Here is an 18346-nt window from a genome sequence, read left to right as displayed (position 1 = left end):
CCTTGGAAAGATGGAAGGCTGAGTCAACCTTGAGCTGCTCAGAATCAAACTCCTGGAGTGAGCAATGAGTTACTGAATTAGCCTGTAGTACTGCATTTTAACCAGTGTGCCCCCATGGCTCTGAAGGCAAAAAATATGCCAATCCATTCCCAGTGCTTTCTTGGATTTAACTGCTGCTCAGGAATCAAGCTTCTAACTAATTCAATCACAGGACTACTTTTACACTAAACAGTGCTGTTTTTAGGATCATGAATGGTGCTTCTGAGAATTGCTGTCTCATGTAGTAACAGAATTAGCCTGGTTCTAAAAATCCCTTTCTCTCAATCATTGTACGAAAAACATAGAAACATAGAAACATAGAAACATAGAAGACTGACGGCAGAAAAAGACCTCATGGTCCATCTAGTCTGCCCTTATATGTTTATCCCAGGCATGTTTAAATTCAGTTCCTGTGGATTTACCAACCATGTCTCCTGGAAGTTTGTGCCAAGGATCTACTACTCTTTCAGTAAAATAATATTTTCTCATGTTGCTTTTGATCTTTCCCCCAACTAACTTCAGATTGTGTCCCCTTGTTCTTGTGTTCACTTTCCTATTAAAAACACTTCCCTCCTGAACCTTATTTAACCCTTTGACATATTTAAATGTTTCGATAAATGTCCCCCCCTTTTCCTCCTGTCCTCCTATTGTATATACAGTATTTTGTTTCATATTAATGTTTCATCTTTTAGTATTCTAGATGGCTATATGTATAAGGACAGGGGCATTTATAGAGACCATCAACAAAGTAAAAAAAATTGTATATCAGGGCAGAACAAATGTAAATTTGGAAATATTTATCAATGGTTTTAGCATCTCTTTCTACATTTCTATATTTTGAAATCTTAAATAACAAAATTGTGGAAATTTGGCCACTCAATTTAGGGATTGAAAAAAGGTGTCCATAATCCTTTTATTCTTATGGATATTTTTTTAAAAAAAATAGGGTTCATTTTCCATCATTGATAATATTGAGCATCAACTGTCCAGCATCAGTAAATTTGCCCACTTAAGGATACTTATTCTATCATTTTTTTCTTTGTCTATTTCTCTCTCTCTCTCTCTCTTTTAATTCAAAATGATTAAAAAAAGAATAATTAATAACCACATGGTCAAGACGGTGAATGAGACTGGGAAATCAAAATCCCTTTTGTTTTAACAGATATGTACGACACATTAAAAGGAGTGGTGCTTCACTTACTGATGGCTCTTGTGAATACCTTTCAATACATAAAAACATCTGTCAGGCTCCAATACCCAAGAAATACATGTAGTGATTTCTCTAAGCAGAATTCTCTATTGGCCCTCACTTATAGATAGTGGTGGGCTCTGAACCGGAATGCTAAATTGCGCTCGCCACTGTGGCTTGTAAATTCTTGCAAGGCCAGCATGACCAGAATATCTCCAGGACCACCTTCTGCCGCACAAATCCCAGTGACCAGTTAGGTCCCACAAAGTTGGCCTAAAGTTGGATCCCGTCGACTAAACAATGTCATCTGGTGGGACCCAGGGGAAGAGCCTTCTCTGTGGCGGCCCCAACCCTCTGGAACCAGCTCCACCCTGGAGATTAGGATTGCCCCCACCCTCCTTGCCTTTTGTAAACTTCTTAAAACCCACCTCTGCTGTCAGGCATGGGGGAATTGCGACATCTTCCCCAGGCCTATATAGTTTATTTATGGTATGTTGGGTGTATGTTTTTTAAATTATGGGTTTTTAGTTTTTTAAATATTAGATTTGTATTCTACATTGTTTTCTACTATTGTTGTGAGCAGCCCCGAGTCTACGGAGAGGGGCGGCATACAAATGTAATTAATAATAATAATAATAATAATAATAATAATAATAATAATAATAATAATAATAATTTTGCTGCTGCACCTGTGGAGGTAGCAAAATCATGCATGGAGTCACAGGTGTGCCTGTTTTTTGGCATGCAGAGAAGCAAAATACCCTCACCAAAACACGGTCACACCTGCAGATCTGTGCGCGATTTTGCTACCTCCACAGGTGCAGCAGCAAAATTGCGTTGGCCCCGCAAGAACTTACGAGTCGCGGCAGCGAGCGCAATTTAGTGTTCCGGCTCGTAGCCCACTGCTGCTTACAGATAATGGAGTCTGTTCACTTTCCCTGCTTGTGTTGGTGGGAGTGTTCTGGGTAGTTCCTTGATTAGGTTGTTGTTTACCATTGGATTGTTTGTCTGAACTGGTAGTTTGCTGGTTCCGACATTGGGATATTATTTACTGTTTGATTTTTGATCCAGTATTAATTGTAATATTCATCTCTGCTCAACATCTCTGGATGTTGATTACAGGCATGGAGGTTTTTTTTAATTTATTTATTGATTTGTCCAATACACAATACATGTGGAAGAGGATAGACATGAACTAATATATATAAAGGTAATATGTAAAAATAGAGGAGAAGATATATGAAAAGAAGAAAATATATATGATATATGAGATAAAGGAAAGACAATTGGACAAGGGACGATAGGCACACTAGTGCACTTATGTACGCCCCTTACTGACCTCTTAGGAACCTGGAGAGGTCAATCATGGATAGTCTAAGGGAAAAATGTTGGAGGTTAGGGGTTGACACTATTGAGTCCAGTAATGAGTTCCACACTTCGACAACTCGGTTGCTGAAGTCATATTTTTTACAGTCAAGTAGTTGTTGTAGTCCTTTAACTTTTTGATTATCTCTTTTGAGATATGTAGATTTTGTTTATCTCTATGTGCCTATTAGTGGCTGATTTGTTTTGAGTGCTAGCCTTCCAGGCAATCTCTATAAGGTCTACTGTTTCTCCCAGCCTCTTTAATAAGCTTTTTTTTTTGTTCAGATCTTGTTCTGAACTCCCTGCTCTGCCACTGCTCTTTTTATTTCAGAGCTTCATGCATATTGCTACCCAAAGGACTATAGGGCAAATATTCACTTTATTGGCACTCAATTCCATGCTGCAAATGTCTAAATGTCAACTTCACAGCAGCCGGCTTGCAAAAAGTACTACTGGTGAAAGAATTCAGATGGAATTTGTGTCTATTTTGTCTTGCATATGTTGTTTCACATCTCTGAAAAGGGGAAAAACGAGAATTCTGCATCACAGGAGACTTGTCTAAGTTCTTGGTAGAACATGCACTGGAATACATAATAGCTGCCTCTAGTTGTATGAAAGACAATAGATACTTCTCTTTTCACTTTAGTGGAATAACACAAGTTTGCAGCCCAAGGAGATTACTGATCGCACAATGTTGTTTTGCTTTCTGGGTTACAAATCTTGTCTGTGTTCACCTCTCTGAGACTTAGACATTGGATTTCATGAAGCGTACATTGATTAATGAAGTTCAAAGCAAGGACAGTAAGTAACAAGGGAATCAATACCCATTATTTAAACATGGACTAGCAACCTGACTTTATTGTATAACAGTGGTCTGGTGGGATGTTGTGACAGAACATTTGTTTATGCAGATCTTTCCAGATGAGCATTTTGTTAGTGTAAACTGAGACCAGAAAGATAGGGAAAACTAGAGATAGACAAAAGGTAGTCTGGGATTTACCAATATAGCTCTTCTGTGTCGGTAGCAATAGGTTAGCAATCTCAACCAAAATAATTACTGTTGTTAATGTTTTGTTAATTGCTACTCAGTTTCAGTGTTCTAAAGCTGTTGAATAATTGTATTCAGTTAAATCTCTTTGTGGCTCTTCTGGTTATTTTTACAGCCAAATGGGAGTAAAATAATGCAGATCTGTATAAAATAGGTACAGCTAAGTACTGTATTCTTGCATAGCAAAAGCAAATTGGTTCTTAACCAGCATTCCATATCTATTTCTCCCTATTCCACAATCCCAGAAATTAATTTGCATCCAGTTTAGGATTGTTTTAATTTTAATTTTTAGAAACAGAAGGAAACATGTCTAAAGGAAATTTCCTTCAAAACTTAGTTGGGATTTGATGAAGAAAAGATGCTTTGGACTGTGTGGTGTATGTGTGAACTTATTATTGTTATTATATTTTCATCTGATCTTTTTTATATGTCGTATCCCCAAATCAGCCAGATAGTTCAATGAACATTAACATTAATTGTTTAAATACTACCATTCTGATGGTAGGACATTTTCTGGTTTGAACTTTTTTTAAGTTATTCAAACAAAGCATTATATTTAGATATAAGGGTTACTATCAGGGGTCTAAATTGGTCAGTAGATCTATATGACTATATGGAGGCCACATGGTATATTTTTATCTTCCAGTCGGGGGGAAATGACACAGGTTGTTGAGCTGCCTACAACATTTCTACTTTCCTCCTCTTTGGGTTTGGTGCTATGCTCCAATTAACTAACTGAGTTAGCAGTCACTGACTAGAGTTAGCTTAGCCCTATGTATGGCTATGCTTGTTTTGCGCTAAATTTAACCCCTGGGGATTTGCTAAGTGGGTCAGTTGACTTTTTTTTGTATCCCCTCAACACACTAACCCTCCCTCCCACTGACCCAGTTGTATGCATAGGAACAGAGCATTGTGTGGGAGAAAAAAAGAGACTAAACAGGGGAGGAGTGACATGTATTTCTATCTTCTCTTTCCTCCCTTCCTCCCCTCTCTCTCACTATACAAGACATAAAATCAGCAAACTATGTGAGCAATAAAGACACAGAGCAAGCTTTTGGTTTGAAGCGAGTTCTGAGGTGATTTTTAAACATAGCACGATCACACCCTCTCCTTTCCCACTTCTTAGCTTTCCTTCAGTTTACTTTCTCTTTGACTCCTGTTGTCTTTAAAGAGCTTCTTAAATGGTAGAACGTGCCTGCTTTCCTCTAGCAATTCCCAGGTGACCACATCATTATACTTTTTGCCCATATCCTGCTGAGGAGTCTCTTAGATAGGTAGGACAAAATTACTTCAGGAGTCTGGTAGTAAGGACATCAAGTTCAAAAAAAGAGCAACAACATGATATTAAGGGCCTGGTGTTCCGCTGGTAGTTAAAAAAATGTAAAGTAAAAAAAAAGTAAAAGTAAAACGTTTCTAAATTTCAGGCTTCATAGCGTTGAAAGTATAGGCTAGGATTTGCTGCAGTGAGTTGCTTATCCTTAGCTGAGACTTTTATCACTGATGATTTCATCTACTTGATCTTTTATCATATCATCCTGCATCAACAGAGGAATACGCTCCAAGACCAGGGAAGTACTAATACCACTCTACTATGCCCTGGTCAGACCCCACCTGGAGTACTGCATCCAATTTTGGTCACCTCACTACAAAAAAGACATCGAAACTCTGGAGAAGGTGCAAAAAAGAGCAACCAAAATGATTAGGGGACTCGAAACCAAGACTTACGAAGAGAGATTGAGAGAACTGGGCATGGACAGCCTAGAAAAAAGAAGGTCTAGAGGGGACATGATAGCAGTTTACAGATACTTGAGGGGTTGCCACAGTGAGGAGGGGATCTCTTTATTCCCCAGGGCACCAGAGGGCCGGACGAGGAACAATGGTTGGAAGCTGACCAAGGAGAGATTCAACCTGGAAATAAGGAAGAACTTCCTGACGGTCAGAGCGATCAACCAATGGAACTGCCTGCCAGGGGAGGTGGTGAACTCCCCAACTCTGGACACCTTCAAGAGGAGATTGGACTTCCATTTGGCTGGGGTGCTGTAGGGTTTCCTGCTCAGGCAGGGGGTTGGACTCGATGACCTAACGGTCCCTTTCAACTCTATTAATAAAATAAAAATAAAATCCTTTTCTAACTGTGAATCCATTCAACTGTTGGTTCATGATTTTTCTGATGACAAAGGATCATACACCCCCATAAAACATAGAAACAGAGAAACACAGAAGACTGACGGCAGAAAAAGACCTCATGGTCCATCTAGTCTGCCCTTATACTATTTTCTGTATTTTATCTTAGGATGGATATATGTTTATCCCAGGCATGTTTAAATTCAGTTACTGCGGATTTACCAAACACGTCTGCTGGAAGTTTGTTCCAAGGATCTACTACTCTTTCAGTAAAATAATATTTTCTCACGTTGCTTTTGATCTTTCCCCCAACTAACTTCAGATTGTGTCCCCTTGCTCTTGTGTTCACTTTCCTATTAAAAACATTTCCCTCCTGAACCTTATTTAACCCTTTAACTTATTTAAATGTTTCGATCATGTCCCCCCTTTTCCTTCTGTCCTCCAGACTATACAGATTAAGTTCATTAAGTCTTTCCTGATACGTTTTATGCTTAAGACCTTCCACCATTCTTGTAGCCCATTTTTGGACCCGTTCAATTTTGTCAATATCTTTTTGTAGGTGAGGTCTCCAGAACTGAACACAGTATTCCAAATGTGGTCTCACCAGCACTCTATATAGCAGGATCATAATCTCCCTCTTCCTGCTTGTTATACCTCTAGCTACGCAGCCAAGCATCCTACTTGCTTTCCCTACCGCCTGACTGCACTAAAAGATCAAGGTATTGAGAACATATTTTTTTCCTTACGATTATTCCAAGATATTTCAGCTTCATCCATTGCGGATTGCTATTTTTGTCTAGATCCTCAATCATGAGAAAGAGAAGCTGGTCAGAATAAATTCCCATGCACATTTCATGGTGACCTCAAAACTGTCCAAATTGTTTTCAAAGATGCTAGACTTTCTTTCTCACTCAAAGGAATGTGTTAATAATGTCGTAGATCAGTTTATTCACAAATGTGCAGCCAGATAAAAATAGGATTATGGCTCAACGTGGGATTTAACTTTAACTTTATCTTTCACTTAATAGCTATTGTGGGAAAGAGTTAATGGTCTGGCTTTTTCTTCACGAATAGCACATATTATCGTGATACATTAAAAAGACAGCACTTGCTGGGATTGTGCAAAACCATAATAAGCAGAGAATATATGTACATATAACATTCATTACTGACCTCTTATATAAGTTTAAAGTACTGGCATGGATAGTATTAACTATCTTGCTTTAAACTTGCTGTTGGTTGGGGTTTGGGTAGATTTTTGGTAGATGTGGATTTTTAAAAACAGGGTATTTATTATTAATGCAACTATTTGGGAAAAAAGTGTCGCACAATTATTGCTAGATATTAAAGGAAGTAACTGAATGGCCTGATCAAAGAAAAATAAATGTCTTAAGACCTTCTTAATTCAGGAAGGTACTTTGCAAAGAGACAGTGTTAAAAGCCTATTTTTTTAAAAAAAAATGTATGTGGAGTTAAAGAGAGGGAAGTCCATTGGCTTAAAAAAGAATTACTCATAAAAATGAGTAATTCTCTAGAGAGAGTAGTTAATTTATATACAGTTGTTGGTAAAGTAGGGAGTCAAAAATTCTACATGCATTCTTTAAGCCAAGATAGTCAAATCCATTTGTCTTAACATCTGGCAATGGTGAGACTTCCTGAATGCTTACATATAAATAATAAGGGATGATGGGAAATAAATTAAAACTCCAGGGAATTATATTTCTAGGACTGCAAATATCTCCATGACTCCTCAGGTAGAATTTATAGCCAGAATAATTTTTAACCACATTGGCCAATATGCCAGCTGCATCCCCTCGTAGACAGTAATGGTTGTTTCTAATGACACATTTTCTACTCTCCAGATTTGATTTCTCTAATGACTGTATGTGGAACAGTCTTTGGGAATCACTCAAATAGTATCAAATGCTCTACCCAGATTGTTCTCCAGAAGATTATGTAAAAACCAGATTATACCAATTCTGAATATTTAGTTTCTGGGTCACTGTTGCAGAAATATCTTTATTATAACATATAATGAAGTAGATTCTTTTACATAGAACCAGGGTGGGCTAGTGCAGTGGTGGGATCAGTGAAGGGCTGCAAAACCTTTTACCACCATACTGTGGTCCCACACTTATTTTGTGGGATGTCACCCAACTCTATAATTCTGGGCACCATGCAAGTTTATTGAAATGAACCCTCCACTTGTACCTGAAGACTCAGGAAGATGCTATCAGGGATCCACTTTGGACATTCCAAAGGGATATAGTCTGGTGTATTTTCTTCTTCCTTTGGAACTCTCTGAATTGTGAAAGCCAGTTTGGTGTACTGGTTAAAGCAGCAGGCTAAGAACCAGAGGAGCAGGATCTTGGGCCAATGGGCCAGTCACTTTGAACCCCAGAAACCAGTTTGAACACCTCGCCAAGACAACGGCAGGGATTAGTCCAGGTAGGCAAGATTTGACGGTATCTTCCAGCACACACACACCACCCTTGATAGCTTAATGCAGTGATGGCGAACCTTTTTTCTTGGGTGCCAAAAGAGTGTGTATGCATGCTATTGCACATGCATGAGTGCCCACATCCACAATTCAATGCCTGGGGAGGGTGAAAACAACTTCCTCTGCCTCCTGGAGGCTCTCTGGAGGCCGGAAATGATCTGTTTTGCAACTTCTGGTGATGCCTCCCTTCTGTAGGTTCATGTTTTGCTCTCCCCAGGCTCCAAAGGCTTCCTTGAGGCCTGGGGAGGGTAAAAATGCCCTCCCCCATCCCCTAGAGGCTCTCTGGAAGCCAAAAGCGCCCTCCCAAAGCCTCTGTGCAAGCCAAAAATCAGCTGGCCAGCACACACATTCATGTTGGAGCTAACCTAGGGCAACGGCTCAAGTGCCAGCAGATATGGCTCTGCATGCCACCTCTGGCACCCATACCATAGGTTCTCCATTACTGCCTTAATGTATACTCCCTAAAATTTCTTTGGCATTTACCGTGTTATGAGATTATTGCCTTTGAATGCTAGAAGCTAATGGCAAATGCCAACATACATTTCTTGAGATGCAGAAATCCAGTTGTCTGTCCAAAGGTAAGTTTTCTGTGGGGTTTTTTCTGTCTCTAATTCATTGCTCAGATTTTTGCACCCAGATCTGAACCCGGTGAACCACCTTTTTATTATTATTACTATTTATGAGATTTGTATGCCGCCCCTCTCCAGAGACTCGGAGCAGCTCAGATTGTGCAGGTTGCCTAACATCCACTAAGATAATCTGGGCAGGGCGGCACCTCTGGGGGTTCATCTATCCACTTGGGGTCAACAAGTCTTTTCTGCATTGACATCAATTCTGTGGAACCATAAAACCTTATGCCTTCATTTGTAGTGATAACAGTATCAACAGTGGAGACCTTCAAATTTCTAGGTTCTATCATATTTCAAGACCTAAAATGGTCACCTAACATCAAAAACATCATCAAAAAAGCACAACAAAGAATGTTCTTTCTGCGCCAGCTCAGGAAGCTCAAACTGCCCAAGGAGCTGCTGATACAGTTCTACAGAGGAATCATTAAGTCTGTCATCTGCACCTGCAACCCAACAGGACCGACACAGACTTCAGAGGACAATCAGAACTGCAGAAAAAGCAATTGCTGCCAACCTGCCTTCCATTGAGGACCTGCATATTGCACGAGTCAAAAAGAGGGTGGGGAAAATATTTACTGACCCCTCACATCCTGTACACAAACTGTTTCAACTCCTACCCTCAAAACGTCGCTACAGAGCACTGCACACCAAGACAACTAGACACAAGAACAGTTTTTTTCCGAACGCCATCACTCTACTAAACAAATAATTCCCTCAACACTGTCAGACTTTCTACTAAATCTGCACTTCTATTCTACTAGTTTTTCTCATCATTCCTAACACCCATTTCCTCCCATGTTGACTGTATGACTGTAACTTGTTGCTTATATCCTAAGATTTTTATTAATATTGCTTCTTCATTGCTTATTTGACCCCTATGACAATCATTAAGTGTCATACCACATGATTCTTGACAAATGTATATTTTATTTTATGTACGCTGAGAGCATATGCGCCAAGACAAATTCCTTGTGTGTCCAATCACACTTGGCCAATAAAATTCTATTCTATTCTATTCTATTCTATTCTATAATTAAGAAGGCTTTAAATACATATCCTTTTCAGCTAGCCTGCTGACTTCCAGTTTTTATTTAAAACATTTTAAATCTCTCCCCAATTATAATCTTTTTTGACTTCCATATGTTACATATTTATTTGTTTTAAATTATAAACTGATTTATTTTGGGGGGGGGTTTGGGGGGGAGGGAATAATATTTGGTGATGAGTAATTGAAAACTCAAAGTAATTTAAAAAAAAATTGAACAAATTAGACTGAGCCGGAGAAATATGAGCCTGGAAGGTATGTTTTGGCCTGAGCATGACTTTTGTTGAAAGAAATGTTATTGAAATTGGGAAACAAAATGTGCCTGTCATTTTAACAACTCGGGTTAAACAAGCTCTTAGTCTAGCATCTCTAGCCACATTTTAGGCACAGTTAGTGCTATTGTAAAGAAACCCAACAACTTGGTTACAAAAATGTTGCTAAACTAATCTTCTATCAAGCAGATTGAAGTTTTTAAATGGAAACAAAAGGACGGCATCTTCATAGCAGTTTCCTGTGATTTGCTGTGGTTGCGCCCTCCTCCTTTTTTTTCATTCCACAAATAGCTGTAGAAGGTTGTGGCAATTTAGGGAGCTGAACGCTTTTTGATTTGTATGTTTTGAATTTTTCTATCAGGGAGCTGATTGACTCATAGGGGGGGGGGGTTCCCCAGCGCAGAAGGAAAGATGATTGAAGGCTGGTTTGAAATTTACTTGTAAAGAATCAGTCTGGGTGGCAACAGGAGAACTGCCAAGGGAAAATGCTCCAAAAAATCAGAAAGGCTAAAAATTTGATGGCTGCTTTGGCTGATTTCATTTCATTTCTACTCAACCAACAAACCTTACTGGTGTTTTTCTTCAAACGAAGCCCTTTTTTTGTGCTCACCTACCATGGACCCATTTTGTGATGAGTCACATAGAAGAAGTGTCTTATTTTTACTCTCTTTTTTATTAGCTTCAGAGAGATCCAAAGATGTGTAGCTTGGATTAGGAGGCATCATTCAGTAGTAGAGTCCCTGATTTGTTTGAAAATTTCCCAAAGTTTCCGTTTTAAAAGAATCCTGCAAGTAAATGATGAAAAAGATTTCTAAGGTAGAGTCTGGGTCACTTTTGTTTAGATGAGGGCATAGAGTTTGATCTACTGATATAGTGTTTTATGAAACTATTTTTATTTATTTATTTATTTATTTATTTATTTATTCATTCATTCATTCATTCATTCATTCATTCATTCATTCATTTATTTATTTATTTATTTATTTATTTATTTATTTATTTATTTATTTATTGGATCTGTATGCCGCCCCTCTCCGGAGACTCGGAACGGCTAACAGCAACAATAAAACAGTGTACAATAGTAATCTAATACTAAAAATTATTAAAAACCCATTAATATAAAAACCAAACATACATACATACATACCATGCATAGAATTGTAAAGGCCTAGGGGGAAAGAGGATCTCAATTCCCCCATGCCTGATGGCAGAGGTGGGTTTTAAGTAGCTTACGAAAGGCAAGGAGGGTGGGGGCAATTCTAAACTCTGGGGGGAATTGGTACCAGAGGGCCAGAGCATTAATTAATTACATAATTACTCTTAGTGCAAACAAATGTATATAGACTTGTGCAATTTACTATCTCAAGAATTTAAAATCTATGTAGGATGTTTCAGAACCTCGGTTTTTGTACATTCTGATAACTGAGCTCTCATATATTTCATCAAAGCATAGATAGGAAATAAATTCAATGTATGTCAGGTTTTCTACTTTTCAAGTCCTAATTTTGTTATTCCATCAAAGCATTGTTAAAATACGTTTTGAGATCAAACATGTTTAGGTGCATATCCAATGTGCATCCCATGCTTTTGCTTACAATGAGGTGATTATGACTATATGAACTGTTTCCTGTTTTTCTTTTATCAACTCCATTTCCCCCTTTCGCACTAATCAGTAACTTCAAAAGTCTAAGACATGTAAAATTACCCTCCTCTGCTGACTTCTGCCTGCTCTCATGTTGCCTTTCTCTCAGGAAGAGTTATACTAGCCTGGGGAGGAAGAACTGTTGTGCCTATATATCACTAAAAGTAGCATTGGAAGAGACCCAAATTAACCTTTCCATCATTGCTTTAAATTGGTTCCTTCCAGGTGCAATTGGACTACAACTCTCGTCTGCCTTAATCAGCATGGCCAATGGCTGAGTAAGAGTCAATCCAAGGACATTCGCCGCAGCTATTTGTCCTGCTTATTTTATTTTTGGTCTGTCTCTCATGCTTATTACCTCCCACTTCACCATCGTGACCTTGTCTAATTGTCAAGCATTATTTCTTAAATCTAAGTTTGAACTACTTAATCCTTGAAGGTTACAGCTAAAAATATTCTTGAGATCCTATCATATGATAAGCCATTTTTAGACTCTGCACAATTTCTCTGGGCAAAAATGAAAATTCCAGGCATTCTTGGATTAAACACTTACGGGAGAGAAAAGTTAAGTCCTATCCTGGCTTTTTAAATAGCTCTTTGCTCTCTCCTCTCTCCTGATCACATTCCCCTCTTTCCTGATGTCTAACATGTCTTGCAACACGATCAATACATTTCATGGTGTGTTTACTTCAGACAATGTTCAATTATTAGTGTGAAAAAGGAGAAAGGGCCTGTTAATCTAAAACACTCTTATGTCTAACACCAGACCATCAGTGCTAGGACCTTATTTTTATTTCCTTTGTTTGTGTCTGCTCTGTCCTTCCTTTGGAAGAGTTATAGCCATTTGGTGGTTGCGTTCCCCCCCCCTCCTCTAATCATTAGTTTCATGTTTGAAACGTCATTTGTCTCAAAACAAATATCAGTGACGGCTTTCACCATGATTGCCTGTTAGACGTAAGCCATGGATACAAAAAGCTTTTGTGCAGGAATGTGTAAAGAACTGAAGGGACAGATATGTGCTGCAAAAGCATATCAGATACTGACTTGAAAATCAAAGGAAATAATGTTAGTTGGAAAAAGGACAATGAAGAAGGAGAGCTTTGCTCTATACCACTGGTTATTTTATTTATTTATTTTATTTATTCATTTGTCCAATACACAATACATGTGGAAGAGAATAGACATGAAGTAATATATACAAAGATAATATGTAAAAATAGAGGAGAAGATATATGAAAGGAAGAAAACATATATGATATATGAGATAAAGGAAAGACAATTGGACAGGGGATGAAAGGCACACTAGTGTACTTATTTTTATTTTTATTTTTTTATTTTATTCATTTGTCCAATACACAAATACATAGGAAGAAAGATAGACGTGTGATAATATTAAAGAGGGTGAAAGTGAACTTAGAGGAAAGGATATATGAAAGGAAGAGAATATATAAGATAGGTGAAAGAAAGGAAAGACAATTGAACAGGGGACGAAAGGCACACCAGTGCACTTATGTACACCCCTTACTGGCCTCTTAGAAACCTGGAGAGGTCAATCGTGGAGAGTCCAAGGGAGAAGTGTTGGGGGTTAGGGGTTGACACAATTGAGCCCGGTTATGAGTTCCATGCTTCGATAACTCAATTGTTGAAATCATATTTTTTACAGTCAAGTTTGGAGCGGTTCGTATTAAGTTTGAATCTGTTGCGTGCTCTTGTGTTATTGCGGTTGAAGCTGAAGTAGTCATTGACCGGTAGGACATTGCAGCATATGATCTTGTAGGCAATACTCAAATTGTGTTTTAGGCACTATAGTTCTAGGTTTTCTAGGCCCAGGATTGTTAGTCTATTCTCGTAGGATATTCTGTTTCGAGTGGAGGAGTGAAGGGCTCTTCTGGTGAAATATCTTTGGACATTTTCAAGGGTGTTGATGTCTGAGATGTGGTATGGGTTCCAGACAGATGAGCAATAGTCTAGGATGGGTCTGGCAAAAGTTTTGTAGGCTCTTATGAGTAGTGTGAGATTGCCTGAGCAGAAGCTGCGTAGGATCAGGTTAACAACTCTAGAGGTTTTTTTGGCGATATTGTTGCAGTGGGCTTTAGCTTCCCAACGTAGGGCCCACGCCCGATAGGGTGAAATATGTTTTTTAATGGGGGCAATTGGAACCTTGTTTAAACCAAGTTAATGGCCTTCTAGACTTCCTCTGAGTAAGTAGTTCACTTTTTGAATAGTAAGAATTATATATCACAGAGGAGAGCATCAAGATTTTAGAGATTTTAGGTGGGGCATGGCCAAAAAAAAGGTTGGGAACCACTGCTCTATACTAAGATCCATCATTTCGCAGCACCCAATGTTGCTAACAATGTTGTTAGGGATGGGAGAGAAATGTATTTACTTTGCATTGTATTTCATTTGAAGCCAAACGCAACCCAGAGGGATCTTTCAGAATTAGCAGTCCCCAAATTTTGCTGTGCAATTCTTTAACAATGCACAAATGTATGCAGTCATAGCAATGGAAGGCCAAATATGTTTATTCTGTGGCCCTCACAATAGAAATATTTTAAAACACTGAATCTATCTTTTATACATGGTGATAATACATTAGTAGAATAACAAGGCAAATTTTTAAAAGGCCAAGGAATTTTCTAAAATAATATTCATAGGTTAATTGAAAAGACTTATTCATGGAGCATCGAGGAGATAAATAGGAAAAAAATTCTGCTAAACCATGATATTAAATCCAGCATAGCAGAAATGAGCATCATTTATTTGCAGTGGAAAGCTGTTGGCCAGAAATATTTTAATTCTGTACCAAAGGTCTAATCCTAAAAATTGTTGTAAACATAATATGTCTGAGTGGCATTTGGCTGTAGCTTTTGATCCTGCAACTCTTGTGCCAAGACAGAATCATGAATCTTGATATGTCTGAAATATTTCAGCAAGGATCTAATATGTCCTTTTCTTCTAAAAAAAAAAGTTAATCTGTTCAGCTATGTTAGGGGTAAGTGGGAATGTCAAAAATGGCATATGGCATTGCAATGCCAGCTCTGTCCTTTTGCTCTTCTGTGGTTGTCACAACATCTGTTGACAGAAAGACATAGAATAGACTTAAGGGAAGAGGGTTTCCTTTGGCTAATATGCCCCTGAACATCTCCATTCACATTTCTCCTGCTGCTTTTGAAAACTCCTCAATTGTCTGGTGCCAAATTTTGAGAGGAATAAGAAAGAAAGTAAAAGAAAAAAAGAAACTATTAAAAATAATTTTATTAATAGGTTTAAAAAGTTCCCCTTTGGGTAAAATTGAATTTGTTAAATCATGACATCTCATTTAATTTCACCTAGTGAGAAAAATCTTTATTAAAGTTTCACATGCCATTTTGTTGATAATAGAATAGAAATGGTTCTCCATTTCTTTCTTTCTCTAGTTTTTTTTGGTGTGTGTGTGTGTGTGTGTTAATTTCCTGGTAGTGTCTCTTTCAAATACTAACCAAGTTCAGCCCCATTTATATTCTGAGCCTCAACAAGTTGGTCAGATGCTTCCACTGAAATAGCTATGTAATGCATTTTTAAAGCCCCAAATGGAATACTAAACATCAAGATGCAAGATGATGCAGTCTATAATCCTATAAAAAGAGCTGTTACAGAGTGTACAAGTTGTCAGTATTTCATTGTACTTCATTGTACCACCTTCTTGATAATCTAAACTGGAGGATGGAGTATAATCCTCAGAAGATCCCAAATTTGCAAGGTGCCAGTAGTTGCAGTTCAACTTCCCCAATCAAATTTATATTGTATCTTTGCTTTAAAAAACAACACAGACTCAAAAATTGTTTAGTCATGACCCAGCAATTTAGCCATTATTCATTTTATCTGAGAGCTCGTAAGGTTTACATCCTATTTCTTAATCAGGAATGTGTACCGCAGTATAATTTTTATGTCTATGTCTATGTATCTCTGTCTATCCCCATCTCTCCCTTTATCATTGCTCTCAAAACTGGACACATTGATCAAACAATTTATAATGGGATAATATGAAAAGATTCAGAAGCAAATTGATTGATTGATTATATGCCATCAATCCTTGTTGATTTTTAGAGACCATATAAATAGATTTCCTCTAAGATAATCTCTCTCTAATCTGGTCCTTCAGGTTTTTTTAAAGATTGACTCATTGAAACTTTAAATGACACTCCTATCTGGGCTTATGATAATAGCAGTCAGGGTGAATATTTGTGTATTTATGCTAGCACAACTGCATTGAGCCTGGCATCTCATTAACATAAACATATTTTACTGTGTAGAGGTATCTTAAAATACACAAATACATTCATATTAGAATGGCTTTTACATTTGCGAGGTCTAATCTTACATTTGAAAATCAGTTTGGTGTGTCAGTTCAAAGATTAAAACTGGGAGAACATGAATTCTAGTCCTGCCTTAAGTACAAAATCTAGGCGACCTTGGGCTAGTCTCTCAGAAGGAGGCAATGGCAACCCATGTCCGAAACTTTTTACAAGAAAATTGCAGATATTTAATCCTGGAGATCTCAAGAAGATAAGGCTGAGCCAAAGTCACTCAAGAGAGACTCATTCTGAACAGAAGTATTGAAGCAGAAAAAGATTCCATTTTGTTGGAACAAACAGGAAAGCATATTTTTTTAACCTTTCAACAACAAAAGTGTAGACTAAATTTTGGACAAAAGGCTAAAGAATTCATTTCAAAATACAGGGCAGACTTGGATGAAGACTCAGAGGACACAGAAAAGGATGCTTATGAACAATAAAAGCTTGAAAATACTGAAAAACAGATTGTGGAGATGGGGGCCATAGCCAAATAATATGCAGGCTGTTTGACTAATTATGAACTATATATTTATAATATGGAATATAAATGTAGCTAACACTACTAAAAATAAAAATAAAAAAGGTATTTTTTTTGTTGAGAAAATTAAAACAGGATATAATATGCCTGTAGGAAACACATATTAAAAAACATGTAAAATATCATACTTATCTATAGCATTTTTCATAAGATCAAAGTAGAGTAAACATTAAATACTTAACAATGAATAAATGAATGAATAAATGAATGAATGAATGAATGAAGAAATAAATGCACACATTTATTTCATCAAATTCCCACCTCCCCTCTCTCATCTCTATCTGTTGTGGTTTGCTCTGTCCCAGCTCCTGCCTCAGGGAATGGGGAGGGGGATGCAGGGGGAAATTCAACATGTCACAGGCCTGTGTTATTGCCGACAGAATCAGGTCAGAGTTTAGTTTCCTTGGATGAAGAAGAAGGTGGGAGTGACTCGGCAGAGGAGGGCTTGGCACACAGCCAAGGCAGTCAATCTTCCTTATCTTCTATAGCTTCAGATGATGACATTTTGGATCCATGCAAGTGCAGAATTATGTGTAGAAGAGACCAAGTTAGAACATATTACAGGAAATAAGGGAGGCCACCTGTGTTTGGGTGGGGCTCCAATAACTAGGGCTGCTGCTATAAATAGCAGCATGTGGGTTTGGTCATTGTGGAAGAATATCTGTTGCAGTTTCATCAGGAATCTTGTGTGCTAGACTTTGTTGCTTTTTCACGCCTTTGAAACCAAAGCAGAGCAGCGTGTGTCTCTCCCTTTGTTGGAAGAAGAAGGGGTGTGAAGTTTCTCCACAGCTGCTGGCTAAGTACTTAATGACTGCTTAAGGGAAATTGTAAATACTACTGGCAGTGTTCCCTCTAATTTATTTGGGGGGTGGGCAGAAAAGTATAGTGTCTGAGCGGCAGTCCCTTCGGGACTGGGCGGCACAGAAATAATAAATAAATGAATAAACAAACAAACAGAGAATTTCAAAATAAAATACTGTACTGTGTGTCTATAACAGTGAGCTCATAATAGGGCAACTCTATCAATATCAAAATGCCACATAATAGTTGAGCTAGTTTCAAACTAGATTTTGATTTTCTTTCTCTCTTCCTTACTCCCATTCTTTTTCTTTCTCTTTTCCATCCTTTCTTTTTTCTATCTGTTTCTCTCTCTTCCTCTCTTCCTCTCTCTCTCCTTCCCTCTCACTCTTTCCCTCTCGGCTTCTGGGCAGGTTTGGAAAACACTGAGTTGATGATTTTTAAGTGAGCGATTGCTCACTGCTCAGCTTAGAGGGAACTATGACTACCGGGTTGTTTTGGGAAGAATGCTCTTCGCAATACAAAAAGAGTGCTTTGCTTATTTTGACTTTTGTGATAAAGAACATTGTTTTGAATTTTCAAACGTGTGTGTGTCTGAAATTTGTATCCTTGAATTTTCAGGAGGCTCCTATCAGAGAGCCCGACAGAATACTATCTATTCTACCATATGTGGAGGGAAAACTTAAATATTTTCCTTAAAATTAATTTACAGGTTGCAATCAAGGTTGAGTCCTGGTTTTCTTTACGGCCAGTTTGCTCAGGGATGCACCACATAGGAGCATGTGTGTTCAGTAATAAAACAAAGCTTTATTACTGCACA

Source organism: Erythrolamprus reginae, chromosome 4 (genome assembly GCF_031021105.1).
Source record: "Erythrolamprus reginae isolate rEryReg1 chromosome 4, rEryReg1.hap1, whole genome shotgun sequence".
Lineage (NCBI taxonomy): Eukaryota > Metazoa > Chordata > Lepidosauria > Squamata > Dipsadidae > Erythrolamprus > Erythrolamprus reginae.
Note: the sequence above shows the minus strand (reverse complement) of the source record.